This window comes from Lactuca saligna, chromosome 3 (genome assembly GCF_052625555.1).
Source record: "Lactuca saligna cultivar CGN05327 chromosome 3, ASM5262555v1, whole genome shotgun sequence".
Lineage (NCBI taxonomy): Eukaryota > Viridiplantae > Streptophyta > Magnoliopsida > Asterales > Asteraceae > Lactuca > Lactuca saligna.
In genome coordinates, this window is record NC_136419.1 from 63,314,599 (window position 1) to 63,335,061 (window position 20,463).

A 20,463-nucleotide genomic window follows, 5' to 3' on the forward strand; every position below is an offset into this window, starting at 1 on the left:
CTCTTCTATATCTTCAGGATGAATTTGATCAACATCGGCAAACGAAAGTCGTGGAGAGAGTTCTCCAGCCATGAAAGCATTATAGCAGCTTACCAAACCTGTAGCAAGAGCCATATTTTCTTGTTTTTCTTTCATGTTTGACGTCTGAGAGCTGAAAACATGAGACTGAGAAGGAACAATGTTAGATGATCCAACATTGAGATTAACTTGTTAAGGCATGATTTGAGGTTGAGAGACTTGAACTTGTTGCATAGAAAGAGGAATGTAGGGTGTAGGTTGAATCGATTGATGAGTCAGGAAGGGTTGAACTAGTGGAACATGTGTAGTTGGAGTAACTTGAGAAGCTTGTGCAACTGTGAAGCTTGAAAAATCATTGTTGTTTGAGGTTTGGATCCTTAGATTTTTAGTGGAATAAGAATTAACATGATTAATCTCCCTCTGCTTGTCATCAAGATCACAAGCTTTGATGATAGCCATTGTTTCTACCAAACTCAGCCTGTTTAAGTCTTTTGTTTTCTTAATCACTGAGACATTCATGTCAATGGATTTTGGAAGAGATTTTAACAATTTCTTATTGATTTTTGATCTTGTTACTGAAACACATGCAAAACTCATTTCTATAGTGAGAGTAATGAACCTTTGGAGCTGATTCTCAAGAGTTTCGCCTAAGACATAGTTGAACATGTTGAACTTTTGTCGAAGCATGTCCTAACAACTCTGCTTCTTATCCTCATTACCCTCATAGACTTCTATTAGAGCTTCCCAAAGTGCCTTTGCGGATGTATACTCATGGAAACCCTAAGCAATTTCTGGAGATAATGTCATTGTAAGCGTAGCAAGGTCTTTCTCCTGTTTTTCAACTCTTTCAAAATCCTTGTCCGTATAATTTTCAATTCGTTTGTCAACAATGACTTCATCCACTACTATAGTGATTCGAATTGGTTCTCTAAGTATACTGCGCCAAATCTTGAAATCTTTCATTTTAATATACTTTTCAATTCGGTATTTCCATTCTAGAAAGCCTTCAGCATTCAAAAGTCAAGGAATCCAAGAAGTTGTTCCCATGATGGAGTCAAGCTCTTGATGTATTTTTATGTTTTCAGATTCCATGATTAAAACTTAGAACAATTTAAATGATTGAAACTGCACACACAATCTTCACAATTAACCGTACACTCAATAACACACACAACCGCACACAAAGCAGCAAACCGTACACGAAGCAGCAAATAGTACACACAACAACAAACCGAACACGTAGCAGTAAACCCAACCACACAAGCAACAACACAGTCAACTGCACACACAACAACAAACTCCACCGCACACACAACAGCAAACTCAATTGCACACACAACAACAAGCTGAACCGCACACACAACAACAAGCTCAACCTCACACACAACCGTACTCCTTCAAAGTTCCAACCGCACACATTCAAAGCACTTCAGCCGCACACTCAAAAACACAACCGCACAGTCAAAAGAACTAGATATTTTGGACAAAATTTAATTACAAACTAGTAAACACAATGATTTAGTAGTTGTTCTTCAACTGCACAGTCAAAAATACTTTAATTGATACCGAATCGGATCTGATACCAATTGATAGTCCCAAAAACTATAGATCCAAATCAGTAATCAATGAAGTAATAACAATCAAAAAATGAGTGTAGAAGAAGTAGAAGAGAAATAACATCAAGCACACACACATCTATAGCTCATAAATGTCAAGTACACCTTGAAAGTACACAGATAAATCACTGTTCATTCTTCACTCGCTACTGACACAAACTAAAGCTATTTATACCACATGTATCAGCGCACAAGAGCGCATCCGCACACGTGTGTTCGACCGCACACACAGGAACGGCAGCACACACACACAGCTAAGCTATAACACACCCCAACATCCTATCAAGACCTATATAAAAGAATGCGTAGCCCAAACCATAAAATCATAGACCATCAATAGTCAAGGAAATCATAGTTTAATGTACCAACATCTATCCTTATTTTATAAATGGAAAATTAAGGAATTTATGAAACAATGTAAGGCTTAATCATATTTTATAAAAACTTTAGAAATTTAAAAAAAATTGGGGGAAATGATTTTAATGGAATTTATGAGAGAGAAATCCTTTCTCCTCCTCCTAAAAATCAGACTCATCCCCCCCCCCCCCCCCCCCAATACACCATTTTCCCATGTCATTAATCAATTTCATTCATTCACTCTACCTCTCATTCTCTCTCACACTCTTCATCACCACCACTCCATTTCTCCTCTTTACCTCTCATAAACCCACGAAATTTCTGGAAAAATAAGATCAAACAACACCTATAATCATGAAATCTTCATCATCTTAAAGTATTCTTAAAGGTAAACCGTTTCGTTTACACAAACTTATTTCTCATGATGACAAGGAACTTGAAAACACTTTCGTTTTGACACTTTTAACAGCTTTCCCATTTAGACATTGTAATTTACTTTAATGCGTTTTCTCGAAACAAAACATGATAATTATTCAAATCTTTACTTCAAACATTTTTGTAAGATATTTCTAATTCCTACACTTTCCAACACACATCATTTGTTTATTTTATTTCAAATTAGTTTTATAATCACTGTTTATAAAACTTACATCATTACAAAACTTAGTATTCACTTTTAAACTTCCAGCAACGTACTTTTGAGAATGCACAATTATTCATCTAAATATGTTAAATCTTTACCTTATCCGTTTTAACCATTGTTGGACACCAGTCAAAAAGGTCAAAACTGTCAGATTTCAATTGCAAGTTTTAGTGTTTCTTCTTTTTCACAAATGAAGTTTAATTTAATAGATAACTCGTGAATTTTTAGCAAACCTTAGAAAAAACTTTAAAACTTCTACATTTCTATGTAACTATCAACATACATTAAATACTGAAGTTTGAAATATATCTCAACCTGGTTTTAAATCTACCTATATGTATTGTTCTTATAATTTTATCAATAACAATCATTGCCGTCGCTACCTTCCTTTTTCTTTGACCCGAACTTTATTTCTCGCTCTCCTTCTGATTTTAGATCTTGAGCGCCATAATATTAACATAATACATTGTCTAACTTTGTTTATGTCTATTTTTCTTCACTTGGTATCATGTTCGTATACATAAAGACTAGAAGTCTACCCTTTCGTTTTGAGCGATTAATATGTGTATAGTCATGAGGCATACTTTAATTTTAGTCAGCTTTGATACATTCAATTACGGATTTTATCATATACATCTTCTTTTTATTTTTAAATGTACTATACACAAGTGATCCTTATTTAGTTTTTCTCTTTCGTTCTAAATTCAAAAACATGATATAAAATGTAATTTTCATTGTATTTTTCCTTATAATTAATACACAAGATGAATACTCTTCTGCTTATCATTTTTCTATATTCGAAAATTATATGTGAAGGATATGTTTCCTTATGTTTTTCTTTTCTTTAAAATACATCAAAAGTTTTGATGATTGTATTTTTAGAAGCACTAAACTAAGAGTGTACTATTTTCAAAGATTGACATTTTTACATATTTTTTAAAATAGTATTTTACTTTGCAATTTTCAATGAGTTCCTAAATGCTCAAACTTGTTTTAATAAGTATTTTGAATCCTCGTAAACTTGAATTTGTCCTGACTTAGACAATTGGACAATTTCTCAAAAAAAATTAATACAAATATTTCTATACAAATTCCTTTAATGGCGACTAAATTTTTTAACCTTAATTAATATTTATATTATTTTACTACTTCGTTGGATCGTCACACATGTATCTGATGTGTTTTGAGCATTCTAAAACTTCCTAATTGTATATGCAACCCTCATAACCTTGGATCTATGTTTGTCTAATTATCATGCAAAGTTGATTTTCAAGACTATGATCCTATTTAACATACATAGGGAACAATTTTAACTTAAGTAAAAGATAGAACTACATACCTTGTTGTTGCTTTTGATCCTTGAAACCTTGTGAGCGTAGCACCCCAAGTGTGATGCCTCAAATGCTTCACACAACACCAAATGCTATGGACTAAACTTGGAGAGAAAGTATAACACTCTAAAATCGGCTGTAGCCCTCTTGTTTTTTTAGTGTAGGCTATTTTGGGAGAAATATAAGCTTTATATAGTGTTGACACATCTAGGGTTACACCATGTAAACCTTAATGTGTCACGACTCTTCATTTCCATGACCCATGGGTTTGTAACTCCCATGGAGCCTCCATGGAGCATCCAATGGTTTTAACCCAACTTGATTATCCATGGAGCCTCTTAGCCCAATATACAAGATATGGATGATTTACATAATCAACTCATATGTTTAATTAGTTATCTGTTGATCACTTAATTAATTCTAAATTAATTCATGATCAAACTATTTAAATAATATTATTAATATATTAGAACTTATAATATATTAATAATCACAAGTGTTATTTCTCTCATTTAGTCTATCCAATTGCATGGTGCCATGCAACCCAAATGGACCATGCCAGGTTGGGCCAAGTACTTACCAAAAATAGTTATGGACTTAGACACATTATCCAACAGTCTCCCACTTGGATAAGTCTAATAACTATCACTGCAATACTTCAGGAACCGATCGGCAATCGTAGCTCTTTCAAGGTCTCTCAGAACTAAGAAGATGTTGATACGCCATTTAAGATAAGGGATCATATAACCCTCTGGTCTAGATATCAGCCAGACAAATACATGGAACATGGTCTTACTTATTGTCTAGCAGTTTGTTTCCCGATTTCTGATTTGTTTGACAAAGAACTTAATTGAACACATCAACTTAGTTCTGACCGGGCCCGGTACATAGGTCAAAACAAAAATCATCGAGGGGCCTAGATATCAAGTTCTAATCCAAGAAAGAACAAATAAACTTCGACTCATATGCTTGTTCTACTACTTGTTAAATAACACACAAACGCACGTTTTATAACATCGAGTTACCAATGCGGTTTCACACGATCAATGCATAACTAACTCATAGTTTACAAGTCATATCTCTAGGTTTGAAGACTTATATGATATTACCGTCTCGCAATCACTCGAGATAAATTCCATGAAGTGATACCAGCGAGCGTGGGTTGAATCCAATACTCGGAACTTATGAGCATTCATGAGTGTTAAGGCCATGTCCAACATCTTAGACCTCTACAACCAACTCATGACAATTTTACTGCATATCTACTTCCAACATATTACTCACTGTGGATAATTTGAATAATATGTAAAACTACATAAATATTCTAGAAGTCAAAACATGCAAAAGAAATAATAGTAAACGATTGAAAAGGGATAGCAACACTTTACTCATAAATAAACACACCTTTTATTCATCATCAAATGTCAATTACATTTTACAAATTTCAAAATTATCTAACTACTAAGACTAATATCATCCTTCAGCCCCATGCTCGTAGCATGTTGGAGATGCTTAACCCTACCCAGTCCCTTCGTGAGGGGATCTGTCGGTTTCTCATCCGATGATACCCGCTTTGCCAAGAGGAGTCCTTCTTTTATATGATGTCTGATGAAATGATATTTTCTATCAGTGTGTCTGGATCTCCCATGATCCATTCGTTCCTTTGCTAAGGCAACTACACTTTCACTATCACAGAAAATCACTATGGGCTTCGATATGGCAGGTATAACTCCAAGGTCTCCAATGAAGTTCTTTAGCCACATAGCCTCTTTTGTCGTCTCGCTTGCCTCTATATACTCTGATTCACATGTTGAATCAGCCATTGTCTCCTGCTTGGAACTTTTCCAAGAGATTGCTCCTCCGATTAAGGTAAAGACCCAGCCCGAATGAGAGTGGAAATTATCCATATCAGTCTGGAAGCTAGCATCACTATACCCTACAACTCTCAAGTCATCACTCACCAAGGGTAAGGACCCAGTCCTTAGTCCTCCGCAGGTTCTTTAGAATGTTCTTTACCGCTTTCCAGTGAGCTTTACGAGGATTCCCCTAATACCTGCTAACCATGTTTAAAGCAAAGGCTACATCAGGACGAGTACAGGTCATAGAATACATGATCGAGCCTACTGTCGAAACATAAGGTACTTGACTCATTTCTATTATCTCATCCTCAGTACTCGGGCTCTGAGTCTTACTCAGTCTAGTGTTACTCTAGATGGGTAACTCTCCTTTCTTGGAATCTTGCATGCTGAATCTCTTCAGCACCTTATCCAAGTATGTTCTCTGACTAAGTACAATTAGTCTTTTACTCCGGTCTCTCAAGATCCCTATTCCTAGAATATAGGCAGCTTCTCCTAGGTCCTTCATAGCAAAACACTTCCCAAGCCAGGACTTAACTTCCTGCAGAGTTGGGATGTCATTTCCTATGAGTAGTAAGTCATCCACATACAACGCCAAAAAGCTAACTATACTCCCATTAGCCTTGACATATACACAAGATTTATCTTCACTCCTAGAAAAACTAAACTCTTTGACTTTCTCATCAAAGCAAAGATTCCATCTGCGAGGTGCTTGCTTTAATCCATAAATTGATTTCTCAAGCTTACACACTCTATTTGGGTACTCTATGCTGACAAAACCCTCTGGCTAATTCATGTAAACATCCTCAACTAAATTTCCATTAAGGAAAGCGGTTTTGACATCCATTTTCCATATTTCATAGTCATGAAATTCAGCTATGGCTAACAATACCCTAATAGACTTAATCTTGGCTACTGGTGAAAAGGTCTCATCATAATCAACTCCTGGAGTTTGAGAAAAGCCCTTTGCAACCAGTCATGCCTTATAAGTGTGTACATTACCATCCATGTCGGTCTTCTTCTTGAAGATCCATTTGCACCCAACTGTCTTACGACCTGGCACATTGTCAAGCAAGTCCCAGACCTGATTGTCATACATGGATTGTATCTCGCTATCCATTGCCTCTTTCCATTTAGCAAACTCGGGGCCTGCCATGGCTTCCGCATAGCTGTTAGGTTCATCCAGACTTACCAGTGTCTCATCAGTGATAAGTGTCTCACCTTCCGTAGTAATATGGAAACCATAGTAATGCTCAAGTTCACTCCTAACCCTTGTTGAACGCCTCATAGGTACAATTGGAGGTATAATTGGATCAACAGGAAGTTCCTCCTCAAGTTGACTGCTAGGGTTTGAGGTTCCTTCACCACTTGACTCTTGAAGTTCTTCAAGGTCAATTAGCCTCCCACTATCTCCTTGGCTTATGAACTCTCTCTCTCTCTCTCTCTCTCAAGACAGCCCTCGTTGCTACAAAGACCACATTCTCACTAGGTCTATAGAAGAGGTAACCAAAGGATTTCTGTGGGTAGTCGATGAAAATACACCTCTCACTTCGAGGTTCGAGCTTTTCATGAGTCTTGCGTCTCACGAAAGCCTCGCAACCCCAAACCATGATGTGGGCTAGACTAATAACTTTTCTAGTCCACATCTCGTGAGGTGTTTTGGAAACCTTCTTTGTAGGGACCAGATTAAGGATATGGGTGGCAGTCTTTAAGTCATACCCCCAAAATGATATTGGTAGCGTAGCTTGACTCATCATGGAACGAACCATGTCCAACAAGGTTCGATTACGCCTCTCAACCACACCATTCAATTGTGGTGTCCTGGAAGGTGTCAATTGTGAGATAATCCCACATTCCCTTAGATAGTCAAGGAACTCATTACTAAGATACTCACCACCACGATCGGATCGAAGCATATTAATGTTCCTGCCCAATTGATTCTCGACTTCCTGCTTAAACTCTTTAAACCTTTCAAAAGTCTCTGACTTATGCTTGATTAAGTAGAAATATCCATATCTACTGTAATCATCAGTAAAAGTCAAATAATAACGATTAGCATCCCTTGTGGCATGTTTGAATGGTCCACACACATCCGTGTGTATAAGATCCAACAAACCTTCACCCCTCTCACAAGAACCTGTGAAGGGTGACTTTGTCATTTTTCCAAGTAAGCATGATTCGCAAATATCATCTGACTTTAGGTCAAATGACTTGAAGACTCCATCCTTTTGGAGTTGGTCTATAAGTTTCTTGCTTATATGTCCAAGATGACAATGCCATAATGATGCCTTATCCAAGTTATTATCATTAGTAGAATCAATACACAATACATTATTTCCTAAATTATCTACAACAGACACAGCCTCATATACACTATCACAAGGTAATGCTTTAAAATAAAACACATTATTAAAGAAAGCATTTATTCCACCAATTTCATTATCAAAAGAAAATGTAAAACCATGTTTATACAAAGCATGAAAGGAAATAACATTTCTTTCCATTTCTGGCAAATAACAACATTTATTCAAATCTAAAGTAAATCCACTACTAAGAAACAAAGTATAAACTCCAATCTTGGTGATAGGTGAAACTTTCATATTCCCCATGATCAAGTTTATCTTTCCATGCTCCACATTCTCACTTCTTCTTAGTCCCCGTAATTCAAAACAAATATGAATACCGCAATCGGTAACAAGGACCCAAGAGTTAGAATAGAGTGAATTACTAGATGATATAGTGTAAATACCTGCATGGTTGGGTTTAACTTTCCCATCCTTCAACTCTTGTTTGTACTTTGGACAGTTACGCTGCCAGCGCGCCTTTTCGTGGCAATAGAAGCATTCAGCCTTTTTGGGATCAGAAGAAGGTGTAACGAAACCTTTCTTGGTTCCACTAGAAGAGGAGCCATCAATGATCTTACCCTTGGTACCCTTCGAAGGGATCTTTCTCTTCTTCCCTCTACCTTTCCCAATTGCCAGGACAGGTGTTGAGTTTGGAGTAGAAGTAGGAGTGGTCACAACCGAATTACCTTTAAGATCTGATTCTATGGTCTCTAGGAGTCCCTGAAGTTTGCTAAGTGTAGCTTCTTCCTTATTCATGTGGTATGTCATGCGGAATTGATCATAACACGAAGGTAAGGAGTGCAAAATAATATCTATTGCTAAATCCTCAGGGAAGTTCACATTCAACTTCATCAATCGATCCACATACCTTTTCAATTTCTGCATGTGGCTTGTGATGGGTTCACCATCTTTCATTCAGTTTGTGATCATAGAGGAGATGATTTCATATAGCTCTTGACGAGCACTTTGATGGTAGCGGTCCATCAAATCCTGGTGCATCTCAAAAGGATAGTAGTCCTCATAGGACTTTTGGAGCTCGACTGTTATGGTCGCCATCATGATGCATGCCACTTTGCTAGCATCTCTTTCATGAACCTCATATTCCACAAGCTCCTTAGGAGTAGCAGTTGGCTCAGGCACCTTGAGCTCCTTGTCAAGAACATATTCCTTGTTCTCGTAACGAGTGACCATCCTGATGTTTCTGATTCAGTCAGTAAAGTTGGATCCATCAAATATGACTCTCCCACAAAGGTTCATGAGAGAGAAGGAGCCAGTAGGGTTTGAGCCAGGAGTAGCATTGTGGGAAGACATCTGAAAGGAAGAAAGTAAGCTTAGTTTAGATATAGGGATAGTCCTTAATAAAACACCCAAATGTAATATTAAGGCTAGGATCCAATCACAATATATTATAACCTACAAGAGGGACGCCGTAATCCAAGTTATAACATATTTGAAAGGTAGGTGACTGACGATTCACCAATTTCCACCATGAAAACGAAACATAAATTATTAGGTTTTATTTGGCTTTTAGAAATTCCTAGATTCTTTGAGATTCATTGAACTTTTCAATGGCATGTTTCAATCTCGAGTGTGCCCTTCATGTTTTGTGACTGGGATACCGAGGATCACAAAACAAGGTGTGAAGTAACCATGCAAATTACTTTGTACCCTTAATGTTTTTCAATTAATCGTAGTGCCGATAAACCACACGCGCTCCTTCCGACCTCATGAAAAAACCTTACGTCACCCTTTTCCTTCCTTGTTAAGTCCAAGTTAGTGTGTCGGTAAACCACACACACTCCACCAACGACTTAAACAAGGTGCAAAATGTAATTTCATGGATTAGCACCTTATTCACACTTTTCCTAAAGTAACTAAAGTTGGGAATTTATAAAACATTTAGTTACTTTATAATAATCATTATACTTTTAATGAGAATTTTTAAGTCATTGTCCTACTCGTTTGGCTAACGACCCTCCACCAGTCATGCAAGCGGTGGGTGAGAGTGGACACCCATTAAGTTGCCATTTTATAGGCAACAACCTTATACCCACCTTATAGACTGGCTTCGTGAATGAGGCGTACTAGCGGTAAGACGACTTTGATCTTATACACACACACACACACACACACACACACACACATATATATATATATATATATATATATATATATATATATATATATATATATATATATATATTAAGTATAAAGGTTGAATTTTAATTTTAAAATTCTAAGGGTTGGAACTAAAGTTTTAATCATGATTTTACATGTTCCAAAACTTGAGGGAAAGTTTTGTAAACTTTCAAAACTTTTTATTTCTTGTAACTTATGAGTTAATAGAGTATTAAAAATGAAGACTCTTCATTTTTATAACTCATGTGTTATTTTAATGGTTTTTAACAAAGTGACTTTTGGATTTCCATAACTTGAGGACAAGTTATGGACTCCATTAAAACACATAATGATCATGAATTAATCTACCACATAGGTTTCAAACAATTCTTATGATCATCTAAACATCATAAGAACAAGAACGTGAACATGAACACTTTAATGAATCAAAAATTACACTTTAAAAACTTGTAATTTTCATAATTGTCATTGTAAATGGATTAGCATAAACATTACACCAACTAAAACATGTTTACAAAAACCAAAACAATTTAGGGTAATGTTTCTAGTCCATTTCGAGCAACGAAAATCGAAATTCTAAAAACTGCAGATACTACTCGTCGAGTGCAAGAACAAACTCGACGAGTAGCTGGCATTTGGTCATGGACTCGGCGAGTTCATACGAGCAGAAAACAGAAAAAATGATTTTTTTCAACAGTTTGCACAAATAATTAACAAACAAGCCTAGGCTCTAATACCACTGATAGGTTTTGAGCATTCTAACACTTCCTAAGTGTACGTGCAACCCTAATAACCTTGGATCTATGTTTGTCTAATTATCATACAAAGTTGATTTCCAAGGCTATGATCCTATCTAGCATACATGGGGAACAATTTTAACTTAAATAAAAGATAGAACTACATACCTTGTTGTTGTTTTTGATCCTTGAAACCTTGTGAGCCTAGCACCCCAAGTGTGATGCCTCAAATGCTTCAGACAACACCAAATGCTATGGAGTAAACTTGGAGAGAAAGTGTAACACTCTAAAATCGGCTCTAGCCCTGTTTTTTTTTTTAGTGTAGGCGATTTTGGGAGAAATATAAGCTTTATATAGTGTTGACAAATCTAGGGTTTCACTAAGTAAACCCTAATGTGTCATGACTCTTCATTTCCATGACCCATAGGTTTGTAACTCTCATGGAGCCTCCATGGAGCATCCAATGGGTGTAACCCAACTTGATTATCCATGGAGCCTCTTAGCCCACTATACAAGATATGGATGATTTACATAATCAACCCATATGTTTAATTAGTTATCTTTTGATCACTTAATTAATTCTAAATTAATTCATGATCAAACTAATTAAGTAATATTATTAATATATTAGATCATATAATATATTAATAATCACAAGTGTTATTTCTCTCATTTAGTCTATCCAATTGCATGGTGCCATGCAACCCAAATGGACCATGTCGGGTCGGGTCAAGTACTTACCAGAAATAGTTATGGACTTAAACACCTTATCCAACAGTATCTTCATTATTTTGGAATTATTACACATTTTGATAATAATGAGATTATTTGTCATTTCTAACCACACATTTTGAAAACAATGAGATTTTTATCACTTCTAAGCACTTAAAATTCTATCTATACAATGTGAGTTAATTTATCATAAACTTTCATCACTTCCATTTGCAAAAATGACTCTCTAAATATATTTATTCTTCGAATATTGTTTTATTGTCGTAAGAGTAATTGTGGTAGTAAATATTGCTTCGGAAATCCTCGATTGTTCTGTAACTTGTTTTATAGACGACTCTTAAATAGCCTTTACTTTCAAGAGGTACCAAAACTTCGTTGCTTACCCTTAGTGCATATCTTTAGGAACTTACCCTCGATCGCATCCCCTTTCATTCATGCTACTCGTTCTTATTTCGGAATATATTTTTTCCAGATGTAATAGCCAACTCGGAGGTGAACAAATTGTTCCTAATCCCTTCTTTATTAGATGGCGAATTTACACTTAGTGCTGATTTAGAATGCGACTTAAGGATCAATGCAGATTTAATGCTTAGTGTAGTTGGTGCTTCAACAAAAATTATGCCGCTCTCTTAATTCAAATAATATCTAACTAGATGATCTTTTTCGACTAGGTCGCCTTGGTTGGATCATGATTTCCATGATCCTAACTTCCCACAATCTAGACAGTAAAACTCGAATTATGGAAACACTAATTTGATTATAACTAAAGAATTGGGCTCTTCCCTTGAGGAGTTCACCCAAAATAATCAAAGAGATCTTAAAGTTACCATCTCTCCAATTATACAATTGTATTCAACTGAGTTTTAATGGAATACGTCACGAAGTGAATTTCGGGGAGAAATTCTTTCAACCGGGGGAGAATGTGACAAACGTCAAAATTTGATTCGGTTCTAGATTTAAATAAACTTAGTTGCACATATAGGTACGACACATACTAGACTTAGTAACTAGCAGTTAAGATATAACCTATTAGAAACTTGGAAGCAATTAGAAACAATGGATAATATGCTTGGATTTCACATTGGTATGTGAATTCTACTATTACTTAACTATAGAGGCTATCCATATTCGGGTCACTCTTTGACTCGAACATCATTTCATGAATCATACACACATCATGCACTTGATGTAGAAGTAGAAATTAGGTCAAAGTCTCTTAGAAACTTAAGTTAAAGTTGAAGACTAGGACTAGTATACTGGATTCCTCAATTTCGCTTGAATCTCGGAATCACTATATAGAATGTCAATAAACTGATAAAAATAAATTACAAACATCATTTATAACTATAAAAGAGTTATAATACCATAAGATAAGTCTCAAATATTCTATTTATTTTGATATCCAAATTTTTACAAACTCTCAAAAACCCTAAAACTTAAATTTTATAAAGTTAAACATTAAGAATTCTATAAAAATAGTTATGAAACTTATAATATTATGTTAAAATAATAAAGTTGGGAAATATAGTCAAGGAAATCATAGTTTAACGTACCAACATCTATCCTTATTTTATAAGTGGAAAATTAAAGATTTTATAAAACAATGTAAATCTTAAGCATATTTTATAAAAATTTTAGAAATTTATAAAAATTAGGGGAAATGATTTGAATGGGATTTATTAGAGAGAAATCCTCTCTCTTCCTACCAAAAATCGGACTCATCCCCCCCCCCCCCCCCAATACACAATTTTCCCATGTCATTAATCAATTTCACTCATTCACTCTACCTATCATTCTCTCTCACATTCTTCATCACCACCACTCCATTTCTCCTCTTTACCTCTCACAAACCCATGAAATTTCTGGAAAAATAAGATCAAACAACACCTATAATCATGAAATCTTTTTCATCTTAAAGTATTCTTAAAGGTAAACCCAAAAATCCTTCAATATCCTTCTCTTTTCCTTCAAGTTTTACTTGTTTTCATGGATTTTCTCCGTCTTCTACTCCATTCTATGGTAAAATCATGAACACTTGCTTAAAATCACAGTTTTGATGATGGTGGTGGTAGGATTTCACCTAAAAACAACATGCAGGTTGTAAATGGTGAAATCCAAGGACCAAAACCTAAGTTGAAATCAACATAATTCACTTTTTCTACAAGTTTTGGGTGAAAAACAACACATGCATCCAAAGTTTTCTATCAACAACAATTTTTGAACATTTCAAACTCATAAATGATCATCAAACAAACATGCACATGATGATCTTCAATCTTAGATGTTAGATCAGCAAAGTATGTTGTTAAAAGCATTGAAATATGTTCATGAAGGATTTATTTCCAAATAAATATCTAAAACTCCTTTTATGACTGATTTTTCCCAGATTCCCATCAACAAAATGAGATGTTCAACAAATGTCTAGAAAATAATTTATTTTTGCTCGAATTATTATAATTATTGAAATAAAATAGGGTAATAAATCATATAAAACACTTTATGAGGTCTATAAATCCTAGTTAAATTTGTGGATGACCCCTATGCTAAATAATGACCTGTCATTAAGATTCGTTGGTTTTTGTTTTGAATTTTCTTTTTGTTTAGCCCCATTAAATCATAAAACCGCTTTAGATAATTTGAAAACGGTATATAATAATTTTCGCAGCTTATACTCTCTGTGGATGACTTAGAAAAATATTTTCATAATTTTTCATAATGTATTCCTAGTTTGCTCCGATTTTTGTATTTATAATGGACTAAAAATAGGAAAAATAGTTTTACTCATCCAAAATTTATGAAAATTACCAGTACACCTTGTAGTACATTAGGATGCTACATAAAAATTTGATGATTTTTCTATTTTGTATACTATTTTTCTCCTATTTGCTAAGATTAAATACATTTAAATCCACTAAATCGGATATCGGTAGATGAAAATCACCTTTAGGGTTTTTCTCATATTATTTACACTGTAAATGAACTTTACAAAAATTCTGGTAATTTACTTTAACTGTTTAATAATTATTCTCCAATTAATAATTATTTAAGAGTATAAAACAAAGAAAAAATAGAAAGACTAATTAAAAAATATCTTTTATATTTTTCACAGCTTCTACATGTCTAATGACAGTGTTACAAAAATTTTGGGCAATTTTCGACACTGGTTTCTATTTATTTAAATTTTTATTAAAATAAATGCCCAAAATTCATAAAATTCGGATAAACAGTTTAGAAACTCATTTGTATATTTTTTCCCAACTTAAGTATGTGTAATAACATTATTATAAAAGGTTTGGGGTATTTTCTTAACTGATTTCTATTTTTCATTAATTTGTATCTATTTAGAGAGTTAAATATATGAAAAATGGTTATACATATCCATAATCCATAAAAATTTATCTACAAGTCTTTTATTTCCTTTAGAACAAAAATCCGAATTTTGGTAATTTTTATTAACCTTTTAATATTTTTTATGATTTTTTTGTTATTCAAGCAACTAAAATCGTGAAAAATAGTCCGACAAATCAAAAATTCAAGAAAATTTATCTTGAGGTCCTTGACTTCAATTAAAACTAAAATGAAAACTTTGGAAAATTTTAGAAGTAAATTGATTTTGTTTCTGAATATTTAATCATTAGAACAACTCTTAAAATGTTAAATATTAGCATTTCAATAATGGGAAATTTCCACTTAAATTGTTATACAACAATTGATTCAATGGAATTTAATTTTCACAGAAAAATGTTTGTAACTTATCAATATTAAATTTTGACACATTATTGGCATAATTCTATTGTAGTAGTAAGTATACTAGTGTTAGATTTCGATTAGAGACTCACTAGTGAATACCATTATTATAGGAATCGATAGTGGTACGAGTGGAGCGTAGTCAAGGCACCCTTTGCATCATCTCAATGCATTGTGAGTATTCACGCACTCCCCTATTTTCAGTTTTTATGTTTTGGGGTGGAAAAGCATGTCCCGGAAAACTATTATTTGTTCGTTGTATTTAAATTGATATGTATCAAACATGATTGTTATTTTATTGTTATATCTCTCTATGTATGTCTAGGCAACACGAAACATGAGAACTTATCGTCTTAATGCCCTTCCCTTACGCTTTTCTCTAACCATTAACTTTTTGACCCAATGGTCACTATGGATAGCGCTATTAGGAATTGACAACTCTTCACTCGCCCGATTGTTGGAGTGCATCATAACATATAATCTATGGAATGATAAGCAGATATCTTGATAGGGCTTCAGTCATAGGCTTGGTTGAGAACTCATTGTTTGCTCATACACATACAAACTCGTTACTTATTATAGCAATAAACTTTGTATCTCATTATAACAACGAACTTTTGTTACTAAATACTTATTTACTTGTTTTAGCAACAAACTTGGTTGCTTCTTATAGTAACAAACTTGTCTGCTCCTTGTAGCAATGAAACTTGATTACTCATTTTAGTAACAAACTTTATTTTCCCATGAGGATATGAACGTTGCATCTCTTTTAGGCAACATGCTTTATTTCTCATGATGACAACGAACTTTGTTTACACATACTTATTTACTCATTTTAGCAATATATTTTAATCAATGGAAACTTATATCAAAATTTTGATTTCGATTCATGAAACCAATATTATATTTAAACTTGTGAGTACTCACCAACTATTTTTATGATTGACGTTCGTTTTACATTCTTTTTCAGGAATCATCGAGTAAATGGCACTTAGGGACACTTCACTTTTAGGAGCATTCGCATGTGTTGTATTTCAATTTACATTGTAATTTCTTTTAAAAGTTGTTCAAACCCATTGTAAAATTTTAATGATTTCGAATACTATGGTTGGTGTTGTCTTTTAACTTTTGCTATGAAACCCTTTATACTACCACGCCTCGTGTTTCCGCTTTAGCGGGATGTGATAGAAAATGGTATCAGAGCCGAAAGTTATAGAAAATACTGGTTTTCCTTTTGGAGAACTACAACTATAGCCAAAAAAATTCAAAATGTTTTAAAAGACTGAACATACTATTGGTATAACTAATTCGAGTACGCATTCTTGGACTTTAATTAAGTCTAGCCTGGCCAACTATGCTTAATTAAGGAAAGTGAATGTGAGGCTGGAAACGGTTATAGTATAATTATGTTCAAAATGATTTTCAAATTGAATTTAAAAAAAAAAAAAAAAAATTTAGTGTGCATACATGCATTGCATATTATAGGCATTCATCTAGATACACTTAGAAACTAAGTGCACTTTTACCACAATGTCTTATTTAGAAATATTCTTACCCCTTATGAAGTGTTGGGTTAATCACTTAGGTTATATCACTAGCCACTCTAGGATCAATGCACTTAATACTAAGAATGGGTATTCCTCAGTAGCTATTGACTTTAGATGTAAGGTTAGTAACTAGATATACACAAGTAATAATCTTAAGTGGAAACATATTCCAATTATTCATCAATACCTCTTCATCGTCTTCGTACTAGAGTTACAAACAGGGTAAGCGTTCTGATACCGACATAGACGAAAATTGGAGCATCGTGTAAGGAGGTAGATGAGTCGTTACTAAGTAATCACTTGGAATACCATTAGCGGACATTCCAGATTCGACTCACGAGGAGCCACGGAGGTTTAACCTATACGTGAGAGCTTATTACTATGCTACGATTTAGCTCTTCGTTGTTTCCACCTTGAGCTTAAAACTTAACATAGGACGCCCCTTTGACCTCTATAAAAGGCCACGAAACTACATTGACACCACAAAATGTTTTACAAACAATTTTTCATGTCCTTTATTTTAGGGAAAAGACACTGGTACTCGCCTTAGTATTTAGGTATGATCAGCTACACTAACATACTTATTCCTTACTTCTTAATCTTCCATCGAAAAATTATTTCCCTTCATCGATTTTATTTATCATCGATAAAATACTTTATAACCACTTCATATAACTTATCAGACCTTTCCTAATAATGTAAGTCATATTCTCGCTAAAAATCGTTTGACAACTTGCTTTAACTTAATACTTTTCTTCAAAACTCAATTTAACCAATATTTGTTATAACCTTGCTATTTCAATTTCATTTCAAATCCATTAGAATGGATAAATGTGATTTTAAGGGCATATAAACTATTTTAAACCTTGCTTACCATTTTGGCATGTTTTCGGAAAAATTAGAAACATTTTCTTTTTATAAAAGTGTTTAGACTCTATGCTATAAAACTTAAACATATGACACTGAAGTTCATATTATGTGGAAAAACAATCATCGAATCTTGAAAACACTTTCGTTTTTACACTTTTAACAGCTTTCCCATTTAGACATTGTAATTTACTTTAATGCATTTCTCGAAACCCAACATGATAATTATGCAAATTTCTACTTCAAACATGTTTCTAAGATATATCCAATTCCTAAACTTTCCAACACACATCATTTGTTTATTTTATTTCAAAATAGTTTTATAATCAGTGTTTATAAAACTTACAGCATTACAAAACTTAGTATTCACTTTTAAACTTCCAGCAACGTACTTTTAACAATGCACAATTATTCATCTAAATATGTTACATCTTTACCTTATCCGTTTTAACCGTTGTTGGACACCAGTCAAAAAGGTCAAAACTATCATATTTCAACTGCAAGTTTTAGTGTTTCTTCTTTTTAACAAATGAAGTTTAATTTAATAGATAACTCGTGAATTTTTAGCAAACCTTAGAAAACACTTTACAACTTCTACATTTCTATGTAACCATCAACATACATCAAATATTGAAGTTTGAAATATATCTCAACCTGGTTTTAAATCTACCTATATGTATTGTTCTTATAATTTTAACAATAACAATCATTGTCGTCGCTACTTTCTTTTTTCTTTCGCTCGAACTTTATTTCTCTCTCTCCTTCTGATTTTAGATCTCGAGCGCCATAATATTAACATAATACATTGTCTAACTTTGTTTCTGTCTATTTTGCTTCTCCTGGTATCATGTTCGTATACATAAAGACTAGAAGTCTACCCTTTCGTTTTGAGCGATTAATACGTGTATAGTCATGAGGCATACTTTAATTTTAGTCAACTTTAATATATTCAATTACGGCTTTTATCATATACATCTTGTTTTTATTTTGGAATCTAATATAAACAAGTGATCCTTATTTACATTTGATCTTTCGTTCTAAATTCAAAAACATGATATAAAATGTAACTTTCATTGTATTTTTCCTTATAATTGATACACAAGATGAATACTCTTATGCTTATAATTCTTCTATATTCGAAAATTATATGTGAAGGATATGTTTCCTTATGTTTTTCTTTTCTTTAAAATACATCAAAAGTTTTGAATTTTTGAGTATCTATTCTCTAAATGATTGTTTTTTAGAAACACTACACTAAGAGTGCACTATTTTCAAAGATTGACATTTTTACATATTTTTTAAAATAGTATTTTACTTTGCAATTTTCAGTGAGTTCCTAAACTCTCAAACTTGTTTTAATAAGTATTATGAATCCTTGTAAACTTGAATTTATCCTGACTTAGACAATTGGTCAATTTCTCAAAAAAAAAAAATAGAAATATTTCTATACAAATTCCTTTAATGGCGACTAAAACTTTTAACCTTAATTAATATTTATATTATTTTACTACTTCGTTGGATCGTCACACATGTATCTTCATTATCTTGGAATTATTACACATTTTGATAATAATGAGATTAATTGTCATTTCTAAACACACATTTTGATAACAGTGACATTTTTATCACTTCTAAGTACTTAAAATGCTATCTATACAATGTGATTTAATTTATCATAAACTTTCATCGCCTCCATTTGCAAAAATGACTCTCTAAATATATATATTCTTCGAATATTGTTTTATTGTAGTAAGAGTAACTGTGGTAGTAAAAATGGCTTCGGAAATCCTCGTTTGTTTCGTAACATATTTTATACACGACTCTTAAATAGCCTTTAACTTCGAGAGGTACCAAAACTTCATTGCTTACCCTTAGTGCATATCTTTAGGAACTTACCCTTGATCGTTTCCCCTTTCATTCATGCTACCCGTTCTCATTTCGTAATATATCTTTTCCAGATGTAATAGCCAACTCGAAGGTGAACAAATTGTTCCTAATCCCATCTTTATTAGATGGGGAATTTACACTTAATGCTGATTTAGAATGCGACTTAAGGATCAATGCAGATTTAACGCTCAGTGTAGTTGGTGCTTCAACAAAACTTATGCCGCTCTCTTAATTCAAATAATATCTAACTAGATGATCTTTTTCGACTAGGTCGCCTTGGTTGGATCCTGATTTCCATGATCCTAACTTCCCACAATCCAGATAGTAAAACTCGAATTATGGAAACACTAATTTGATTATAACTAAAGAATTGGTCTCTTCCCTTGAGGAGTTCACCCAAAATAATCAAAGAGCTCTTAAATTTACTATCTCTCCAATTATACAATTGTATTCGACTGAGTTTTAATGGAATACGTCACAAATTGAGTTTCGGGGGGAAATTCTTTCAACCGGGGGAGAGTGGGACAACCGTCAAAATTCGAGTCGGTTCTAGATTTGAATAAACTTAGTTGCACATATTGGCACGACACATACTAGACTTAGTAACTAGAAGTAAAGATATAACTTATTAGAAACTTGGA